The sequence below is a fragment of the Leptonychotes weddellii genome, chromosome X (genome assembly GCF_054177405.1).
Source record: "Leptonychotes weddellii isolate Sample4059 chromosome X, ASM5417740v2, whole genome shotgun sequence".
Classification (NCBI taxonomy): domain Eukaryota; kingdom Metazoa; phylum Chordata; class Mammalia; order Carnivora; family Phocidae; genus Leptonychotes; species Leptonychotes weddellii.
Window position 1 is genome coordinate 28,539,411 of NC_138385.1, and position 22,194 is coordinate 28,561,604.

Below are 22,194 nucleotides of genomic sequence, written 5' to 3' on the forward strand. Positions count from 1 at the left end.
TCACTTCATTTATATATTACCTTTCCTCTGAAGGGCTTTAACTGCTGAACAAGAATCTGTCAAACACTAAACATACCTCAGAGCCTATAGCTCCTAGAAGAATCAAGTTTTGAGTAAAAGCAGATGAAAGGCCAGAGACAGAAGGAGAAAAGAAGCAGTACCCCTCGAGGATAAACACGACATTGGTAAATCAAACTAGTAAATAAATAATACATTAAAAAGAACTAAGAGGATTGGGGCGCCTGGGTGGCTCTGTCAGGTAAGCATCTGACTCTTGGTTTCAGCTCAGGTCATGATCTCGGAGTCCTGGGATGGAGCCCTGCATCAGGCTCCATGCTAAATGGGGAGTCTGCTTGAGTTACTCTCTCTCTGCCCCTCCCCCGCTCACGTTCTCTCTCTCTTTCTAAAATAAATAAATCTTAAAAAAAAAAGAACTAAGAGGATAAACAAGAAAAATTAAGGGGGCGATGGAGAGAGAAGCATAACAGATACGGCAAATACTGTAAAAAAAAAATGCGGCAATATTACTGAGATTCTCCAGTGGTACTTCTGATAGAATACTTTTATTCTAAGGGATTTGTAAAGAATTAATATTTATTCAGTGCTTGGAACATGCCAAGCATTTTATCTGCATTCATTTATATTACAGTCTTTTTTTTTTTTTTGAAGATTTTATTTATTTATTTGACAGAGAGAGACACAGCGAGAGAGGGAACACAAGCAGGGGGAGTGGGAGAGGGAGAAGCAGGCTTCCCGCTGAGCAGGAAGCCCGATGCGGGGCTCGATCCCAGGACCCTGGGATCATGACCCGAGCCGAAGGCAGACGCTTAACGACTGAGCCACCCAGGCGCCCCTATATTACAGTCTTGAGGTCTAAAAGGTAGATACCATTATTATCTCCATTCTACAGATGAAGAAACAGAGGAATGGAGAAGTTAAATCACTTACCTGAGCCCCACAACTTGTCTCCCTGATCTCTTTTTTTTTTAAAAGATTTTATTTTTTTAAAGCCATCTCTAACGTGGGGCTCAAACTCACAACCCTGAGATCAAGAGTCACATGATCTACTGACGGAGCCAGCCAGGTGCCCCATGTCTCCTTGATTTCAAAGCCAGTTCCCCTTGCACCTTATCAAACCACCTCCCAGCTGACTGAGAGACTTTATATAAAAGTATCCTTTTAAAAAATTTATTATTTGAATCCATATTAATTAAAACACTTTTAAATTATAATTTAAAATTACAAAATAGAACAGTATGCTTGCAGTTGTGTCCAGAAAGGTAAGTATGCTGGCTAAAAGCCACGCAACAATTTGAAAGATGAATGGGAAATCCAAATACGAGTGAAAATGTTCATCTGAATTAATGCATTTCATTGAGCATCAAAACCCGCCAATACTTTACTTCTATTTGTGTACATTATTCTTTTCCCACATTCATTTCATCTGCATGGATCGTCTCATTTCATTTTCTATGTGGCCTTTTCCTCAGATAGTAACATAGCATTGTCTGCTGCTCTGGGGTTGGGTATCTAGTACCCGGCACCGAGAACCTCATGCTCTCTTCTCCCAGATCAGCGCACCGCTCCCAGCCTGTTTGTCCTAACTGTCAAGGTTTACCAAAATGGTCAGAGAGTCAGCCATTGGATTACATTGACTACTCCATCATGCCATGTGAATGATCTTTTAAAATAAAAAAATGAATGATATCGAAAATATGATTAGAAAAGTTCATCGCTGGTTTAAAGCACTTTACTTTTTTAAGATTTTATTTATTTATTTGAAAGAGAGAGCATGAGTGGGGGGAATGGCAGAGAGAGGGAACAGCAGACTCCCCACTGAGCAGGGAGCCCAACGCGGGGCTCAATCCGAGGACCCCGGGATCATGATCTGAGCAGAAGGCAGATGCTTAAGTGACTGAGCCACCCAGGCGCCCCGGAAGCACTTTAGATGAAAGCTAATTTCAGAAATCTATACCAAAGTAACATTGTTCTACGTGTAGCAAGTCTACCTTCTACGGACTTTTGGCCAAAATTTTGCTTTCCTCCGTACAGAAGGGAAATTGGATCTTGAAGATGTAGGAGACAAATCAAGTATAAAGACTTCCATTCTTTTATTTTTGTAGGGCAAATCATTCTAAGCTCTACAGATTAAATGGAATTTGGATGTTCCTGGTCAGATTGCTGCAAATCAGGTCATCTTGATCCAAGTCTCAACCATAGGAATCAGAGCAAATATGTATTTTGTCTGAGACAAATACAATAACAGAAGAAAAGATGATTAAAAAAAAAAAGAAGAAGAAGAAGGGCTTCCAAATTTATCACTTCAGCCCTGTGTGGCGTGTCTACATGGTTTGACCTCAGACAAGGGTCTGCGGAGGTCCTTGTCTGGCATTTGTTGACTGAATTTCACGATAGAAAGTGGGGCATGATGTACAGCCTCATGACTGTGTCTGTTACAGACGATGCAAAGGAAAGCACTAGAGCATTTAAGCCAAGCCATAAACTACTCACTAATGTTAGAAAGGTCAAAGCAACTTCTTCAAAGCAATGTACTAGAAAAATAAAGACCTCAATGTTCCTAACTAACTTTAGGAATGACAAAACAAACCCCTATGTTAGCTACAACTTATCAGAAATAAATATTAACATGTTCATTTAGAGTTCCAAAAACATGGAAAGAGAAGATCACTTTATCATTCTTTGGGTAAACACTAAAGGGTCTGTTGTCTTTTTAGCACAGTAGAGTACTCAATATTCAAAATAACCAAGAAAGTACTGTAGAAAAAGGGCCCATACACAGAATGCCGTCAGGATGGGGGTATAAATCCTTCTCTGACTTCCTTAAACATAAGAAATATAAAGGCCTCATATGAATGAGAAAAGTTTGAAAACTGGAATTTTTTTTTTTTTTTTTTTTTTGAGAGAGAGAGAGAGGAAGGGGGAGAGGGAAAGGGACAGAGGGAGAGAGAGAATCTCAATCAGGCTCCACGCTGGGCGGGGCTCGATCTCACGATCCTGAGATCATGACCTGAACCGAAATCAGGAGTTGGAAGCTTAACTGACTGAGCCACCTAGGCCTCCCTAAAAACTGGAATCTTTATGTCTTAGTTTGGGCTTCCATAACAAAATGCCATAGACTTGGTTTAAACAACAGGAATTTATTTCTCACAGTTCTGGAAGTCCAACATCAAGGTACTGACAAGATAGGTTTTGCTCTGAGGCCATTTCTCTGGGTCTGCAGATGGTCACCTTCTTGCCCTGCATTCACAGGACTTCTTTGTGTTACAGTGGGGTGGGGGAAGGGAGAGCAAGCTCTCTGGTGTCTCCTCTAATAAGGCACTAATCCCCTCAGGCCAGGCCCCTACCCTTATGACTTCACTGAACCCTAATTACCCCCCAAAGACCCCATCTCCAAATACCATTACAGTGGGGGTTAGGGCTTCAGTATATATAAATTTTGAGGGGACACAAACATTCGGTCCGTAACACTTTACAAACATATATGACTGGCTTTTAAAAACATTTGCAGTTTGTATTTATTTATTTATTTATTTTTTAAAAAGATTTTATTTTTAAGTAATCTCTACACCCAACGTGGTGCTCAAACTTACAACCTCGAGATCAAAGTCACATGCTCCACCAAATGAGCTAGCCAGGTGCCCCATCATTTGCAGTTTTTTTTTTTAAGATTTTATTTATTTATTTGACAGAGAGAGAAACAGCGAGAGCAGGAACACAAGCGGGGGCAGTGGGAGAGGGAGAAGCAGGCTTCCCGCTGAGCAGGGAGCCCAATGCGGGGCTCGATCCCAGGACCCTGGGATCATGACCTGAGCCGAAGGCAGATGCTTAACGACTGAGCCACCCAGGTGCCCCTCATTTGCAGTTTTTAATAAAACATTTTTAATTGTGGAAAAAACACATAACCTGAAATTTATTATCTAATCATTTTAAGTGGACAGCTAATAGTATTAAGTGCATCCATATTGTTATGCAGTCATAACTGGCTTCTAAAACCAGTGCTGGTGAAGCTATTTATTTTCCCCTGGGTACTAGGTGTGTAAATCAGATGCAGTGTCATAAGGGTGGGCAGAGCCTTAGTTATGTCTTCATTGTTTGCTCAGCTAAGCTTCCTATTAGTTTAGTGTAGTAGTTAGAATTCTCCAGAGAAACAGAACCAGTAAGAGATATCTATCTATCTATCTATCTATCTATCTATCTATCTATCTATCGAGAGAGAGAGAGAGATTGGCTCACATGATTATGGAGGCTGAGATGTCCCATGATCTGCCATCTGCACACTGGACACCCAGGAAAGCCATTGGCATAGGTCAGTCCAAGACTGAAGGCTTGAGAACCAGCAGAGCTAATGGTTTAATTCCTAGTCTGAGGATAGAAGACCCATATCTCAGCTCATGCAGTCAGGCAGAGAACGGGCAAACTCCTTTCCTATGCCTTTTGCTCTATCCAGACCTTCAACAGATTGAATGATTGGGGAGAGCAATCTACTTTACTCAGTCTACCAATTCAAATGCTAATCTCATCTGGAAATACTCTCACAGACACACCCAGAAACAATGTTGAACCAGATAGATGGGCACCGCATGACCCCATCGGGTTGACATATAAAATTAACCATCACATTTGGTTATTAGAGATACAGCAAGTAAGACATTTGTCCACTGGTGGTTGATAACTGGCATTGTATCTGATTGGTCAGGGTCCATGCTGTACAAGTTGTTAAATATTTTGAGTATCACTACTGATTATACATATTCTATATTAAATAAAATGGTCTTTTCACTAAAGCAGAAAAGTAAATCAAAGTTTATAGAAGTAGAAAGGTTTAAAAATAATTAACTAGAACTGATAAATGAATTCAGTAAGGTTACAGGATATAAAATCAATATACAGAAATTCATTGCATTTCTATACACTAATAATGAAGCAGCAGAGAGAAAAATTAAGAAAATAATCCCGTTTACAATTGTATCAAAATCAATGAAATACCTAGGAATAAATTTAACCAAGCAGGTGGAAGACCTGTACTCTGAAAACTATAAAATCCTGAGGAAAGAAATTGAAGATGACACAAACAAATGGAAAGATATTCCATGCTCATGGATTGGAGGAAGAAATATTGTTTAAGTGTCCATACTACTCAAATCAATCTAAAGATTTAATGCAATCCCTATCAAAATACCAATAGCATTTTTCACAGAACTAGAACAAATTATCCTAAACTTTGCGTGAAACCACAAAAGACCTCAAACAGCCAAGGCAATCTTGAAAAAGAACAAAATGGGAGGTATCACAATCCCAGATTTCAAGATATACTACAAAGCTGTAGTAATCAAAACAGGTATGCTACCAGCGTAAAAATAGACACATAGATCAATAGAACAGAATAGAGAGCCCAGAAATAAACCCCCTATTATATGGTCAATTAATCTTCCACAAGGGTGGCAAGAATATGCAATGGGAAAAAGACAGTCTCTTCAACAAATGGTGTTGGGAAAATTGGACAGCTACATGCCGAAGAATGAAACTGGACCACTTTCATACACCATACACAAAAATGAAATCGAAATGGATTAAAGACTTAAATGTGAGACCTGAAACCATAAAAATCTTAAAAGAGAGCACAGGCAGTAATTTCTCAGATTTCGGCCGTAGCAACATTTTTCTAGATATATCTCCTGAGGCAAGGGAAACAAAAGCAAAAATAAACATTAGGACTATATCAAAATAAAAAGCTCCTGCACTGCAAAGGAAACAACAAAACTAAAAGACAACCTACTGAATGGGAGAAGATATTTGCAAATGACACATCCGATAAAGGGTTGGTATCCAAAATGTATAAAGAACTTATACAACTCAACACCAAACCCGCAAATAACCCATTTACAAATGCACAGAAAACGTGAACAGACATTTCTGCAATGAAGACATCCAGATGGACAACAGACACATGAAACGATGCTCAAAATCCCTCCCCACCAGGGAAATGCAGATCAAAGCCACAATGAGGTGGTAGCGGCTATGGTGGCCACGGGTCAGTAGCTGACATGCAGCTCCTTGTCCACGCCCAGGAGCTACACACCCTCAAGGTGACCGGCCAGGAGATGGTCGCCCAGATAAAGGCTCATGTAGCCTCACTGGAGGTCATCACTCCAGAAGATCAAGTTGTGCTCTTGGCAGGCACACCCCTAGAGGATGAGGCTATCCTGGGTCAGTGTAGAGCGTAGGCTCTGATTGCCCTGGAAGTAGCCGGCCCCACGCTTGGAGGTGAAGTCCATGGTTCCCTGGCCCATGCTGGGAAAGTAAGAGGGCAGACTCCCAAGGTGGCCAAACAGGAGAAACGGAAGAAGATAGGCTGAGCCAAGCGGTGGATGAGTACAACTAGCACTTTGTCAATGTTGTGCCCACCTTTGGCAAGAAGAAGGGCCTCAGTGCCAACTCTGAAATCCACTGTAATCCTGGCTTTCCCTAATAAAGCCACTCAGTCCAGCCAAAAAATAACTACTACACAATGAGATATCACCTCCCAGTTGTCATAATGGCTAAAATAAAAAACACAAGAAACAACAAGTGTTGGTGAGGATGTGGAGAAAAAAGAACCCTTGTGCACTGGTGGTGGGAATGCAAACCATTGCAGCCACTGTGGGAAACAGTACGCAGGTTCCTCAAAAAAATTAAGAATAGAATTACCATGTGATCCAGTAATTCCACTACTGGATATTTACCCAACAAATATGAAGACACTAATTCACAAATACACATATATATATACCCTAAGTTTATTGCAGCATTATTTACAATAGTCAAGATATGGAAGCAGCCCAAGTGTCCACTGATAGGTGAATAGATAAAGACAACAAGGTATATATATGCAATGGACTCAGCCATAAGAAAGAATGAAATCTACCATTTGCAACAACATGGATGGATTTAGAGAGTATAATTGTAAGTGAAATAGTCAGAGAAAGACAAATACCATATGATTTCCCTTGTAGGTGGAATTTATGAAACAATGAATGAACAGAGGGAGAAAAAAGAGACAAACCAAAAACAGACTCTTAAGTACAGAGAACAAACTGGTGGTTACCAGAGGGGAGGTGGGTGGGGGGATGGGTGAAACAGGTGAAGGGGATTAAAAGTACACCTACCATAATGAGCACCAAGACATGTATAGAATTGTTGAATCACTATATTGTATACCTGAAACTAATATAACACTGTATGTCAACTATACTGGATTTAAAGGTTTTTTTAAATAATAAAATAAATAAAAACAATTAGCTATGGTTCTCATTAACCCTTCAATATTATTTTCTGATTTTGATGTAAGTCCAACTTAAAAAGAACTAACTAACCTTCAGTATTGAATGTTAGAGTTAGAGCCCCCTGTAATTTGAGCAAAACTTAAATATTTTTCCCACGGAGAGGAAATTCACATGAAATTAACCATTTGAGAGTGAACAATTAAGTGGTTTACAATACTGTATACCCATTGGCACTATCTAGTTCCAAAACTTTTTCATCAGCCCAAATGGAAACCCCATCCCCATTAAACAGTTGCTCCCAAATTCCCATCCCCCAACCCCTGGCAACTACTAATCTGGTTTCTGTTTGTTTGGATTTGCCTATTCTAGACATTTCATGGAAGCGGAATCCTACAACATGTGACCTTTTGTGTCTGGCTTTTTCACTGAACAATGTTATCAAGTTCATCCGTGTTGTAGCAGGTAACTATCTGTATTTTATTCCTTTTGTGTGGCTGAATCATATTTCACGGCATGTGTACACCATACTTTGTTTATTCATTCATCTATTGATGAATATTTGGGCTGTTTCTACCTTTCTGGCTGTTGAGTTAGACTTCTAACAGTTCAGTCAAGCGGCAAAACGCCTATCTCCCTCCCTTCCACATGATGAGCTTAGCTACCCTAGAAAAAGGACTGTGACTGCTTTAAGTATCTTGGCTCTGTTTCCCAGAACTGTCTTTTTTTATCTGCAAGCCAAGGACAAATCTGTCTCACCACCCCAAGCCTCCACAACAGAAAAATTAATCCATCTCCACAGCATAAACTGCTCCTTCCCTTCCTCTGCCTCCCTGCTGACCAGCCCTTCCCCGAATAGGGAGTCTTTCAACCACTGCTTTTGCTTTCCTGAAATTTTCCATCTGTTATTTGCTGTCCATGCATTTGGTCCTGTGCAAGTGATCTGACACATGCAAGAGTATTTTTTTTTTCTGATCTAGACTCTCCCTTAAAAATAGTTTGATATTATATAACTCAGCTACTCCTTAGCATCACTTTAACAACACATTTAAACAGAATTCATATGAACCATGTTTCAGCTTTCCCCTCCTCCTGCCCCCCATTCCCACTCCATTGTGGTTGACCAGCCTTACGTCTGGCTTTTGGACATATACTCAAAGAGTACATTTTAGTTAAGTAAACAAATTCCTACAGATGTTATTTTTCTGACGTAACAGGATGCCTCAGTCTAGGTAAGCTGCTCATTTCTTCTTTAGAAGCGCCATGAAGATTGAATATATGGTGAGAAATACAGGTCAGTAGGATCAGATTGCCCCCGGGGTGCCCCTCAGATCCCATTGTGTCAGCAGCTGGCTTCTCTGGATAGCAGAAGGCCTAGTCAGGTAGCCAGTGTAAGAGCCATATCCTTCACACTTCTACTCGAGGTGACCTTATGTCTGGATGTTCCTCAGCCCTGTATTGCGCTAAAAAAATAATGGTCATTAGGATTCTAAAACCAGAGGGGACAGTGTGTATATCTCCTTAGACAGGGCTAGTTTACCCAATAGACGGTCTAAGCACATGCTTGCAAACCTGGGGCACCAACTTTTTGGGGGGGTGGGAGAATTTGGTCATTATTTTATATAAGACATCAAGATAGTCATTGTGGGAAAAATAGAGTATGTCTTAGAGTGCTGAATACTTAGTTGATGGTACATTGTTATTGTATTTTTAAAGTTATCATACAGTAAAACTGACACTTTGGTGTACTACATGTTTTAGCAATGAAATTTCTGATCAGATCTTTAGACTCGCTTACTTATTTTCTTTTCCTCTTTGATGTGAGGTTGTACTTGAGGGAATGAATGGACTTATAGTTTACTGTATGTAGTTTACTATGATAGATAACATGGAAAAAAACCTATAATACAAGGGAGGGAGCAGTAGGAGCAAATGTATTAAGGCAGAAAAACACAGGGAATGGTCAGTAAAGGGGAGTAGTCCAATTTTTTAAAAAATATTTTATTTATTTATTTGACACAGAGAGAGAGCACAAGCAGGGGGAGCAGCAGAGGGAGAGGGAGAAGCAGGCTCCTCGCTGAGCAGGAAGCCCGATGCGGGGCTGGATCCCAGGACGCTGGCAGACGCTTAACGACTGAACCACCCAGGCGCCCCTGTGTAACTGTTTTTGATATTTTAAGGCTCGCACAGTTTAGAAGCAAAATTTCTACAAAAGCTGATTGCATTTGAATATCTGTTTTAATTCATTTATTCAGTCAACAAATAATAGCTGAGTACCCACTATGTGCCAGGCCCTATTTCTAAGTCTCATGAACAAAACCAAGACTCTGCCCTCGTGGAACTTGCAGTCTGGTGAGGCATAGATAATAAATTAGTCAACAAATAGGTACCCTATCATCACGTGGTGATAATTATTAGAAGGAAAGTTAAAGCAGGATGAGGGGATAGAGCGAATTTTATGTCAGCTCAGGGGCAGCCTCTCTTAGGGGGTGATGTGTGACGAGAGACGTCAATGTAGTGAAAAGGTAAACTATGCGAAGGTTCAGGGCAAGAACATTCCAGGCCACGGGAGCAGCAAATCTGAAGGTTCTGAGGCAAGAATATGTTTGGCATGTTCTGACAATGACAAGGAGAAGAGGGCGCCCGGAGCAGGGTGTTCAAAGCAGTGAGACATGAGGTCTGAGAAGTGGCCAGAATAACAAACATGGAGGGCCATGTTGGCCCATGATTCGGATTTTGGATTTGATTCTAAAAGTGACTGGAACCCATTGAAAAAGGTTCACATGATGTGATTCACAGTCTAAAAAGCCCTCTGCTTGCTCCTGTCTGTGTATAGGTTAAAATTGCTCCCCGCACCCCAATTCCTGATGACCAGTTGGCGTGGCCTCCTGAAAAATCCAAAGTCTTATTTTGGACAAGGTGAAATTGGCCTTAAGTGCAGACCCCAGGAGAACTCAGTAGGATTCCAGTTCTCTGCCTTTAGTGTTGTAGTCTTCGTGTCTTCCTTCCTGGTAGACATGGTCCAAGGCCCCTCCTCCAAGGCTGGCTGGAAGGACCCTACTCAGCTTTAAGGACACACACCCATTGTGCAACTCTGGTGGTTCTTGTCCCTAAGCCTGTGGGGAGGATGGCTTTGTCCCTACATCACTGTTAACCTGGTGGCATTTCATTACTTGGGCTCTCCAAAAGAATTACTGACCCAGTCAATGGTGGGGCTCCTGATGCTCTGAGACTTGTCCTATTGCCTTGCTCTGACACCCGTGCTGTCAAAACATATTTGCAAAAGCTCCCCCAGTGATTGTGGCAAAAGCCCCTTTTTCCTTTTCTCCAAAAGGATAAGCACGTACCTGGATGTGTGTATAACATAATTTAGAACCTAGAGTGCTCAAATTACCACATTGTTCCAGGAATAGCTTTCATTCTGGTTTTTTTTTTTCCCTGTCTCAGAGAAAAACCGAGAAGTGAAGTTTTTTACCAACCAAATGGTAGAACCAGATTTAGAATTGAGAAAGAGCTATTTGTGAAAAGTATGAATCTATGTCATTATATGTGGCTTTGTTGCTAAAGATATACTAATTTGCCATTTAAAATTTCCCCTTCCTCAGTGCCTAGACTCTCAACTTTGCTGACATTTATTCAGATCCTATTTTTACTTATTGTTTTTTTAATTAAACTCTACACCCAGTGTGGGGCTTGAACTCACAACCCCAAGATCAAGAGCTGCATGCTCTACCGACTGAGCCAGCCAGGTGCCCCTTGAGTCCTATTTGTAAAAAAAGAAGCTTCCCCCTACCACTTTTATTTGAAAATATATTTAAAACCTGCAACTTCTCGGGAAAAGTATGGAGACTGCTTTATTTTTGTTGCAGGCATTGTAAAACTAAAAAACCAAGACTAGTATTAGCTTGAACTTTACCTTGGAATATGTCCACGAAGAAGAAAGCAAGCCAGACTAATCTTGACTTTCTCTCCTCCAGCTTTTTGTATCAAAGACCCTCTGACATAAGCAAGTGAAAGCTTTTCAATTACTTATTGTAGTGTGGGGCCATCTCGAAATTCTGCATACTCAGAAAGGAGATTTTTGCCCCCACTCCTGTCTCCTCTTTCTCCATGTTTTTCAGTCACTGTCTTACTTCATTTGGATTCCTTATCATTCAAACCACATTATTTGGGAGGATGAGCTACAGGTTGAATCGGATTGTCAGTTCTGATTTGGGAGGAAGGTTTATGAGACTCAACAGTGCTGTAGCTCATTGTTCAGTATTCCAAGAAATATCCCTGCTCTAATTCTCAAGGTTTTCAAAATCTTACAAAGAATGTTGGACAGTTAATGTGTTTCAGCCATATTATTTCAGAACAAGTCTCTTTAGAGATTAGTGGATGCCCCCCACCCCTCCCCAAAGCTGACTTTGGCTATAATAAGGTTTATTTAAGTAAAATAAAGTCAGCTAACTGAAGATTAGCCTCCACATGCCTTTGCTATAATGCAAAGTCTACAGTCACCCCAAAGTCAAAATTTGGCAAACTTTGCAATGTGGGTTGCCACACCGCTGACTTTTATTATTTTGGAAAGGGAATAAGTATGAGCCAGGTGCACAAAGAGAACTCTCTCTTTCTCTCTCTCTGCTCAAGAATTTTCTCCCAGGCAATCTACAGATGGAGTTAATATGGCCATCTTAAAATGAAAATATCCCATGGATAGGTTAAATATATTGCCTTTGATTAGGTAGCAAGCGGGTTGTTAGGGGTTAGAGCTGAGGTTGGCACACTTTTTCTGTAACGATCCAGATAGTAAATATTTCAGTCGTTGTGGGCCAGATGGTCTCTGCTACAACTACTTAATTCTGCTTGTTGTAGTGTGAAAGCAGTCATAACACATAGCTGAATGGTCATGGCTGTGTTCCAATAAAACTTTATTTACGAAAACAAAGCAGTCTGAATTTGGCCCACGTTCCATAGTTTGCTGACCCCTAGATTATAACGCTTAATTAGAGTAGAGCATAGGTTTCTTGGCAGAATTATTTCAACACAGCTAGGAATATCATGAAATTACTGGACAATTAAGAGACTGCCTTGAGGTAGGGTGGCTACTTTATAATTTTGCCATTGACATTAGTGTCTTCATTCTACTCAGAGTCACCTCATCTGCTCCTTTTAGGCTGGAGGCTAAAACAGTAGAAACTGTGGATATTTCTTTTTCATTGATCTTGTTCTCATAATTCCCTTAGAAATAACAAGACCTGACATTTTTATACATTAGAATTTCTAGATGTCTTGCCGATAGCACATTTCATAAAGCACCTGGTGACCTTAAAAAAGATTTTTATAGGAGCAATTTAAAGTTGAATAAATAGAATTAATTTCAATGCATCTCACTCCAGTGTATAATTTTGCACTTGGCCAAACATCACGTTCCATTGTTTTGTTCTGTTCAAAGCCTTTTTGAACTCATGTAAATAGTTTTGCACATGTACTAAGACATGTATTTGTTTATTATTTTATATCCTAATAACCATGCATAACTATTCTGTTTTTCCATTGAGGCCTGGGGGGGGGGATATCCTTCAATGAGCACTTCCACATCTGTTTTCTCATTTAATATAATTTAATTATTTTTGCAGATGAATCATAGGGAAGATAAAGTTACTTGCCCAAGGTCACCCAGCTAGTTAAGAGTGCAGCCAAGCTTCCAAAACAGGTCTGTTTGAGTCCAGAAGCTATGCGTTTTCCACTACATCACTATTGCCTACAGGAAGTTACTTGTAGCTCTTGGCGGGCTTTATCTTTTTTTTTTTTTTTTTAATCCAAGCTGTTTTCAAGTAAATCATAGGAGAACTGAGTAACATAGTATTTAATTCTTCTCATATATTTTGGAAGTACATATTTTCAAAAGGAGATATGGTGGATGCTTTTGTTTAAACAACCATGGTTCTATGACTAGAATATTTCCAAATAAGGGTGACTTCCAAAAATTATTTGCTTTCTTGGCAGTCTTCATACATTCTTTGTGAATGCAACTAGATTTCCCATCTTCCTTGTTTAGGAGAGAATCATATGTTAATAACATTTTTTGAAAGGTGTGGCTTGGTGATATTCTTTTCAGATTTGAATAACTAAACTTCCTGGCATCATAAGTTCAAATCATGGAGAAGCCAGCTCATTATAAGTTCGACATTCCGAAATTGATTTTTGTTTGGGCATAGCTTTGTGTAGCCCTGAATGTGCATATGAGTTAGGGGTAAAAGTTACTGCCAAAATCTTAAGATACAGATATTTAAGCCTTTTCATCAGATATGGGATGAATTCCTTTCTGTTGGAATGTTTTTTTTTTTTTACTCTTGGGCAGAGCAAAAAACACCACAATGAATCACTGCATGATTAAAAAAACAAAGGTGGGGCTGGGAGAATTGACCCATAAAATGGTTACAGCATATATGACTCTCAGACCTCAATCAAAATATTGTTGTGCAAAAATATAACTACTTTCCTTCACATCTATACTTCAGACATTGAGCATCAAGGGCTCAATGATGGGGGGCTTTTGGGGAAAAAAAACCCACTAACCTCAGTCCTCCTTAGGGTCTTCTCAAGGTTGTCAACCTCTTATGTAGGTGCCAAGGTGTTGGGGGGTAATCAGGGTGATAGCAGTGATGAGAGGACGGGTATATAGTTATCAATCAGAGGTCGATATAGGTTACTGCTAAGATGTCCACTCTCCTGGCCCATGTGTTTCCTTTGAGTCAGAGGTCTTTGGTTACCTTCCTACTGCCCTTGGGGCTCAGGAAACTTTGCCAGCTTTGCATGTAGACCTGCATGCAGAGAACAGCTCACAGTCATTGCTTTCTAGGGTCTGGATGCTTCCCTGCTAGAAGTGCTATGAAATGAAGTAAAAGGTTCTTGGTTGCCTTCAAGAATCTCTTATGGTTTGACTTCATTCCTCTCCCCCGGGTTGGAAGAATCCATTTCTAGTGTGAAGAAAAGCCTTCTCCCTTTCTCTGTTTTAAAGGACCTCTATCCCTGTGGAATTTCTTCCTCTATGAGCTTAGACTTTTTGAATCTCCGAACTTGCAAGCTACTTCTGTATTTTGCTGAGGTGCCCTCCCTCTTTCCCTTCAGGCAACGAGAATGGAGCCAGCTACCTGCTTGGATGGAGGGAAGAGGAAGGGGAGAAAAAACTGAGAACAAAGTTGAAGCCTCAAAATATTATCCATTCACCTTATTCATTACAACCAATAAATTGCTTTTCTATGAAGTTTTCCCAGTACTTGACACACTTGGCTTTGGAGTACAGAAAGAACTGTGGTATGGTGACTTTCATAAAAGCCAAGTCCTTAAAAGCCTCCCAGTGTTCTCATGTGGGGCCACGGTGCTGAACAAAGGGATGCTCTTGTGAGAGTTTTGACGTCTCTTCAAAAAAAAAAAAAAAAAAGATTTTATTTATTTATTTGAGAGAGAGAGAACACAAAAGGAGAGGGAGGGGCAGAGGGAGAGGGGAAGCAGACTGCCCACTGAGCAGGGAGCCTGACACAGGGCTTGATCCCAGGACTCTGGGATCATGACCCAAGCTAAAGGCAGACGCTTCACTGACTGAATCACCCAGGCACTCCTTGACTTCTCTTTCTCAGCATAGAACAGCCTCCTGGAAGCCGTCTTTGCTTGCCAATCTCAGCAGCTAGGCTGTCCTCCCTCTGGGCTCTCCTCCCTCTGGGCTCTCCTCAAGCTCCCCCTTCCTATTGCTCCCTCCTGGCAATTCCGCAGCTCTAGGGAGCAACCAGCTCTCCCCTCGAGGTCTGCCGTGTACTAAGGACCATGTCAACATGAGCTATGGAATCAATCATTTTCAGATGGATTTGGGGTTTTCTAATTGATACTGATTACAGAACAGTTGATTGGGCCACAACAAAGTACATAATTTTCAGACATAAGACCACCAAAATGGCCAGACATGCTGTACTGGAAGAAATATAGCTCAGAAACTGAGACTCAGGGAAGTTAAAGGGCTGGTCTAGGTTCAAACAGCAAGTTCATGAACGCGATTAAAAGCCACCCCTGGGGCGCCTGGGTGGCTCAGTTGTTAAGCGTCTGCCTTCGGCTCAGGTCATGTTCCCAGGGTCCTGGGATCGAGCCCCGCATCGGGCTCCCTGCTCCGCGGGAAGCCTGCTTCTCCCTCTCCCACTCCCCCTGCTTGTGTTCCCTCTCTTGCTGTGCCTCTCTCTGTCAAATAAATAAATAAAATCTTAAAAAAAAAAAAAAAGCCACCCCTGAGAACCCTGTTAAGGGCAGGGTTGTGATAACATTCAAATACATTGCAAAAGACTCTCCAGCTGTTTGATGAGTCTAATAAAACAGGAGCACTGACTGATAAAACAACATCATATAATAATGGTCAGCATGGGTTCTAAACCCTGGCCGCCGAGTTCCTAAACTAGTGTCACCACTTAGAAACTGTGAAACTGGGCCTTGTCACTTTTCCTCTCTGTGCCTCAGGGTCCTCATCTGTAAGATGGGAATAATAATAGCACCTGCTTCATGGCTTGTTATGAAGTTTGAATGAATTAATATATGTAAAAGCACGGAGGATAGCACTTGCCTCATTGTGGGCATTTATATTGTTTGTTATTATGAAATTACCATTACTTCGGAATAATATCCCAGTGATGCATTCAGAGAAGATAAATGTGCATGTGAAGACTGAAGGACATCAGAACAAAGTCTGTAATCACCGCGGAACTGGGGTAATCACTTACTCACTTGTTAAACATCCAGGGAAATCATGGGTTCATTAGATGCTGTAATAATTTTAATAGCAGTGTGTCTGAAAGCTGTAACGTGACTTGGAGACTTTTTTGTTTGTTTTTTTTTTTTTAAAGATTTTATTTATTTATTCAACAGAGAGAGAGAGACAGCGAGAGAGGGAACACAAGCAGGGGGAGTGGGAGAGGGAGAAGCAGGCTTCCTGCCGAGCAGGGAGCCCGATGCGGGCCTGATCCCAGGACCCTGGGATCATGACCTGAGCCGAAGGCAGACGCTCAACTGACTGAGCCACCCAGGCGCCCCTCTTAGTACTAACATTAAAACACCGTATTTGCTGCTAAAATCCTACAAGAAAATAAAGAGAATAGAGAAACCATGGCATATCATTTTAGTATTTCAATATGAAAGAAGCAAACATTAAGGAGCACATGTTTATTTGGTGCTAATGACATCATGATTTGCAGTCTTTTTTTTTTTAAGATTTTATTTATTTATTTGACAGACAGACAGAAGAGCACAAGCAGAGGGAGTGGCAGAGGGAGAGGGAGAAGCAGGCTCTGCATCGAGCAGGGAGCCTGATGCGGGACTCGATCCCAGGACCCTGGGATCATGACCTGAGCCTAAGGCAGACGCTTAACGACTGAGCCATCCAGGTGCCCCGACTTTGTTTTTAATAATATATGATTATAATATGTTTGAAAATGCTCATCTTTTATAATGTGTTAAGAGAGTAAAATGATGGAGGGGACATAAATGCTGTAACTAGCAATTGAAAACTAAAAATGAAAGCAACAATAAAATACCATGATTCCGCTATTGTCGATAACAAAAACATATTTAAGTGTTGTTGAATATGTTTTGAAATGCTATTCTAGGGGTGCCTGGGTGATGCAGTTGGTTGGGTGACTCAGTTGGGCGACTCGGTTTCAGCTCAGGTCATGATCTCATGGATCATGAGATCGAGCCCTGTGATGGGCTCCATGCTCAGCAGAGTCTGTTGGAGTTACTCTCTCCCTCTCCCTCTGCTCCTCCCCTCCCTCGCGCGTGTGCTCTCTCTATCTCAAAAATAAATAAATAAAATCTTTAAAAAAATAAAATAAATAAATAAATCTTAAAAAAAAAAAAAAGCAATGCTATTCTAATACATTGCTGCAGTTTGGAGAGTTAACTTGAAAAAAATATTCCAGGAAACAATATTTCTTAAAATGATGGAAGTTGTTTGTCTCTTTGACATCATAATCCTTATTCTAGAAATCTATCTTGAGAAAACAAACGTGTAACCGAAATTAATATTTATCTATATAAATTCCATTTTAAGTTTAAATTAGGAATTAGAAGTAACCTAAAAGCTCAACAATTGAATGGTAATAAATAATGATATACCCATATTAAGACATATCATGCAGGATTAGAAGTCATGCTTTTAATAAATGTTTAATGGCATGGAGGGGACAATGTAATGTCAAGTGACTGAAGTAGGATAAAGAGACCTGCATATACAGAATCTCAGAAACTGTGTTTAGTTGTATCTAGTAGAATGCTGACTATAGTAGGTTATTCAAATAGGGTTTTGTTTTTTCTCATATAACAAAAAAATGTGGAGATAGGATGTCCAAAGCTTGTGCCTTGTCTCCACAATGTCATCAATGTCCCAGGCTCCTTCTTGTCTTTACATTTACTATCCTTGGCCTGTGGCTTTTGTCCTCAGGCTTGTCACCTCAAGGTCACAAGGTGGCTGCTCCATATCCAGCCTCACATGCTTGCTCCAGGCCAGAAAAAAAAAAAAAAAAAAAAGAAAGAAAGAAATAGCAGGGGGAACCTGGTGCTGCCTATAGGAAGCAAGTCAAATGTTGCTAGAAACCTTCAGTAAACTTTCCTTTACATCTCATTCATCTAGAACTCTGTCACACTATCACCCCTAACTTCAAAGAACACTGGGAAACATTGGTTTTTAGCTAGGAACATTGCTATACTGGACAGAATTGGATTTCTTCAGTAAGGAAGATGGAGAGAATGCATATTAGACTACTAACAGGATTTCTTATATCTGGTGCTACTATAGTTAAAAAAAAAAAAAGTGTAACACAAACAGCTATCCCTTTATTCTCTTGCCCACATAAACGACTGAAGCACTATATACCAAAATGCTAACAATGTTTATATTTTAGTGGTAGGATTCCAAGCGTTCTTAATCTTATTTATAATTTTCTGTACAGTTTCTGACTTGCAATGGCTTGACTTATGGTTTTTCTACTTTACGATGGAGCAAAAGCATTATGCATTCAGTAGAAACCATATTTGGAGTTTTGAATTTTAATCTTTTCCCAGGCTAGCAATATGTGGTAGAATCCTCTCTTGTGATGTGATCTCAAGAGTATACAACTCATATCCTTACACCCATTCTGTACCCATACAACCATTCTGCTTTTCACTTTTGGTACAGTATTCAATGATTTACATGAAATAGTCAACACTATTATAAAACAGGCTTTATGTTAAATGATTTTGCCCAACTGTAGGCTAATGGAAGTGTTTTGAGCACGTATAAGGTAGGTGTGGCTAAGCTATAATGTTTGGTAGGTTAGGTGCATTAAATGCATTTTCAATTTATGATATTTTCTTTTTTTTTATTTAAAGATTTTTATTTATTTATTTGACAGAGAGAGAGACAGCGAGAGCAGGAACACAAGCAGGGGGAGTGGGAGAGGGAGAAGCAGGCTTCCTGCCGAGCAGGGAGCCCGATGTGGGACTCGATCCCAGGACCCTGGGATCATGACCTGAGCCGAAGGCAGACGCTCAACGACTGAGCCACCCAGGCACCCCAATTTATGATATTTTCAACTTACGATGGATTTGTTGGGACATAACCCCATTGTAAGTTGATAAAGACCTGTGTTCTGCAAGTTTTCTATAGTGAACATATCCTACTCTCGTAATCAGATTTAAAAAAAAAAAGCAATTTTTAAACAAAAATTTACAGATATTTCATTTCTGCTGTGGTTATAATAGCAAACGTTGAACAAACAACCTATATATTAATCAATTGAAGACTAGTTAAAGAATTATGGTATGTTCATACCATGTGACATCATGAAAGCTTAAAAAATTAAATACATCTAAGTATACTGATGTAGAAAGTGCTCATGACGTGAGATTTTAAAAAGTAAATTTCAGAACACTACAATCCCGTTTATTTTTTTTAAATACAGAGAAATCTGGACAAGGCAGAGGTATCCTTATAAACATTAAAGAGGCTCTCCAAGGCTATTTCCCAGCTATTAAGTTTTCTTGGGGAAGCAGTATTGAGGGAAGAAAATATTCTTTATTGTTTTTTAAACGAATACTTCTTGTATTTGAACTCCTTTTTACAACAAGAACGTAATGTTTTATTATTCAGTCTAAATATATGAATAATAAACAAAATATTTAAATTAGTCCACTAAAGGGTTGTGGCCTTTAAGGCTCCAACCTTCTGGTTTGGGGACAGGAACTTTTGTTCCTTTTGGGTAGAGTGAAGTATGAGATGTTGCCTTCCACAACTTCAGAACTGTGTTGTTGAATGATTGAGTTGATAGGACACATGGCTATCAGTGAGGAAAGGGGTCCGAGAGCCCAGCAGAGCTGGAAGGGTGGTAGCAGACCAAAAGATGGATTACAGTCTGGAGGGCAACTCCAAGCTTTAATCACTGTTAAGGCAAGTCTTCAGGGTGGAACAGTCAGATCCTTTTACTTGGTGGTCTTGGATTGCACAGGAATATTTGCTTTAGTTCTCGATTGCCAAAAACGCTCCTATTGTGGTTCTGCAAGCCATTTACAGTCTTCTTTCCTGGGAGATGGTGGCAGATGACATCTTGGAGCACAACACACATGGTCCCTGTTCTCTTTCTGCAATCAGAGAGCCCATGATTACCTCTTTGGAATTACTGCAGCCTTAATGTACATGGCATGGGAAAGGCTTATGGCAAGGGGCAAATAGGACCGTGGTTCCAAAATGAATTTTTTTCCATTTGATTCGTTTAAATATGCCGAAAACACTGAAGAATGCGAGACAACATTTTATGTATAAAAGCTCCTGTTGGGGGTGGTTGTGGAAAAAAATGTTTCAACTCAAAACACTGAACTTTTAGCATTTCTGCCAAACCAGATCCCCCCCCCCCCCGCTGCCACCACCCTTGTAAGGCAACAAAGTAAAAACAAGCAGCTTCTACTCCCAAGATTGCACATTCTCCTTTTGGCAGCTCTGTGTGCACTTTTGATTTATATGGTTTGTTTAATTAAAAGTATGAAGAATTTTCTTTCTCAAATTCTTTCCCACATTCTTTGATTCCCAATGTCTAGGCTTCAAGGATTTTTCCATCTGCTTCTTCTAATCACCCAGAGAAATCTAAAAGAGGCTTGCCTAACTTCTCTCTTTTTCCTGTTGTGGAGCCCACAACATGAGAGTGAGAAAGTCTATTACTTGTTTCAGTTTCTGTTTTCTTCTCTGGCCACCTTAGAATCAGATACAAAAATTAACGAATATATATGTGAAGTGCTTGCGAAGTCATTAAAGATATGGGCAAGAAGTGTAAAGAGTTCTAATGTTACATTTGTACCTATTGTTTTGGATCTCATCTTGAGGGTTCTGGGGCTCTAGTTAATACTGAAATGGCTTGCCTTTAAAGATTGATTGATTGATTTTAGAGAGAGAGAGTGAGCACACAGGGGGAGGGGCAGAGGGAAAGGGAGAGTGAGTCTTAAGCAGACTCTGTGCCAAGCGCAGAGCCCGAAATGGGGCTCAATCTCACAACCCTGAGATCACGACCTGAGCCAAAACCAAGAGCTGGACAGACAACCGACTGCACCACCGAGGCGCCCCCAAATGGCTTGCCTTTAGATTCAATAGTAGGTATGAAAAATTCACAACATGGGATGGGGGGGAAACACCAGCAATGGCTGGTGCTTCTCTTTCTCTCTTGCAGACTGTGTCAAAGGATCTGCCATTCTTTTACCACCACCTCAGAGAGGTCGGTGGGGTCATCCTAGTGCAGGTTCTTTACTGCTATCATCCCACATGGCCACAAACTCTGTCCTTAAGGCCACCGTCTAGACCCACCACATCCACTTTCTGGAAGAAAGGGTCCTCCTACATGGGACAACTTTCACTATCTGGAATGTGGGCAAGCAGGTGTAGAAGGTTGCTGCGTATTGTGATATGGATGAGAATAAGACCGGGAAGGCCTTCTACTGCTAGGGGCCTCCGAGGAAAGGCCCAAACCTGGGGTTCAGATCCTGCACTTCCCAGCAGCCGGGGTGCCCTTCATCATCTGTTAGACCTCCAGGAGTGGGGGGAGTGATTGAGGACATCCTTAGGCTCCTGCATCCACAGGGTGCAGGGACTTCCTTCACTCGAGCTGACAGACCCACAGCAGCCGCTCCCAGCCCCGGGTGCGGACACTGCTCTGTGGCGAATCTAATCTACCCACCGTCTGAGCAGGAGCTTTTTGGGACTTCCAGGCAGGATGCGTCCCTCCACAACATTCACCTCTTGACGTACAGTAGCCTCCCCCTTATCTGCGGGGGAATACATTCCAAGACCCCCAGTGGATACCCGAAACCTGGGATATCGCCTAACCCTAGACATCCTTTGTTTTTTCTTATACATACCTATGCTAAAGCTTAATTTATAAATTAGGCACAGTAAGAGATTAACAACCATAATAATAAATAGAACAATTATAACAATATACTGCAGTAAAAGTTAGGTGAATGTAGTCTGTCTCTCAAAATATCTCACTGGACTGTACTCACCCTTCTGGGGACGGTGTGAGATGGTAAAATGCCTACCTGTTGAGATGAAGAGGTGGGAGGGACGTCGGCGAGGTGACGCAGCATTAGGCTACTAGTGACCTTCTGACGCTATGTCACAAGGAGGAGCATCTGCTTCCGGAGCACAGCTGATGGCAGGTGACTGAAGCTATGGAAATCGACTCCAGGGATGAGGGGCGACTGCGGGAAGGGCTCTGGTTCCCTGGACCTGGTGGAGAGGACTGTGGACATCTTGAGCGTGCAGCCCTGCAGGAGAGGATCCTTTCCCACCAGCAGGGCCGTGGATGTCAGGGCCCCACTGTGGGCCGACGCTGACCCTGGACACAGGCCATCTGGTTATCTCGGACCTCAG

General features: G+C 41.0%; 1 long non-coding RNA gene and 1 pseudogene across 1 annotated transcript in view; both read left to right on the forward strand.

Moving 5' to 3' along the window:
• Positions 1–14,532, forward strand: part of LOC115944384 (uncharacterized) — a 79,302-nt gene extending 64,770 nt beyond the window's left edge. Inside the window, exons 3-4 of the long non-coding RNA XR_014141226.1 lie at positions 7,653–7,745; positions 14,397–14,532. This is a non-coding gene — a long non-coding RNA (uncharacterized LOC115944384). The remainder of the gene's footprint in view (positions 1–7,652; positions 7,746–14,396) is intronic.
• Positions 5,483–6,603, forward strand: LOC102746327 (ubiquitin-like protein FUBI pseudogene; annotated as a pseudogene).
• Positions 14,533–22,194: the final 7,662 nt, after the last annotated feature.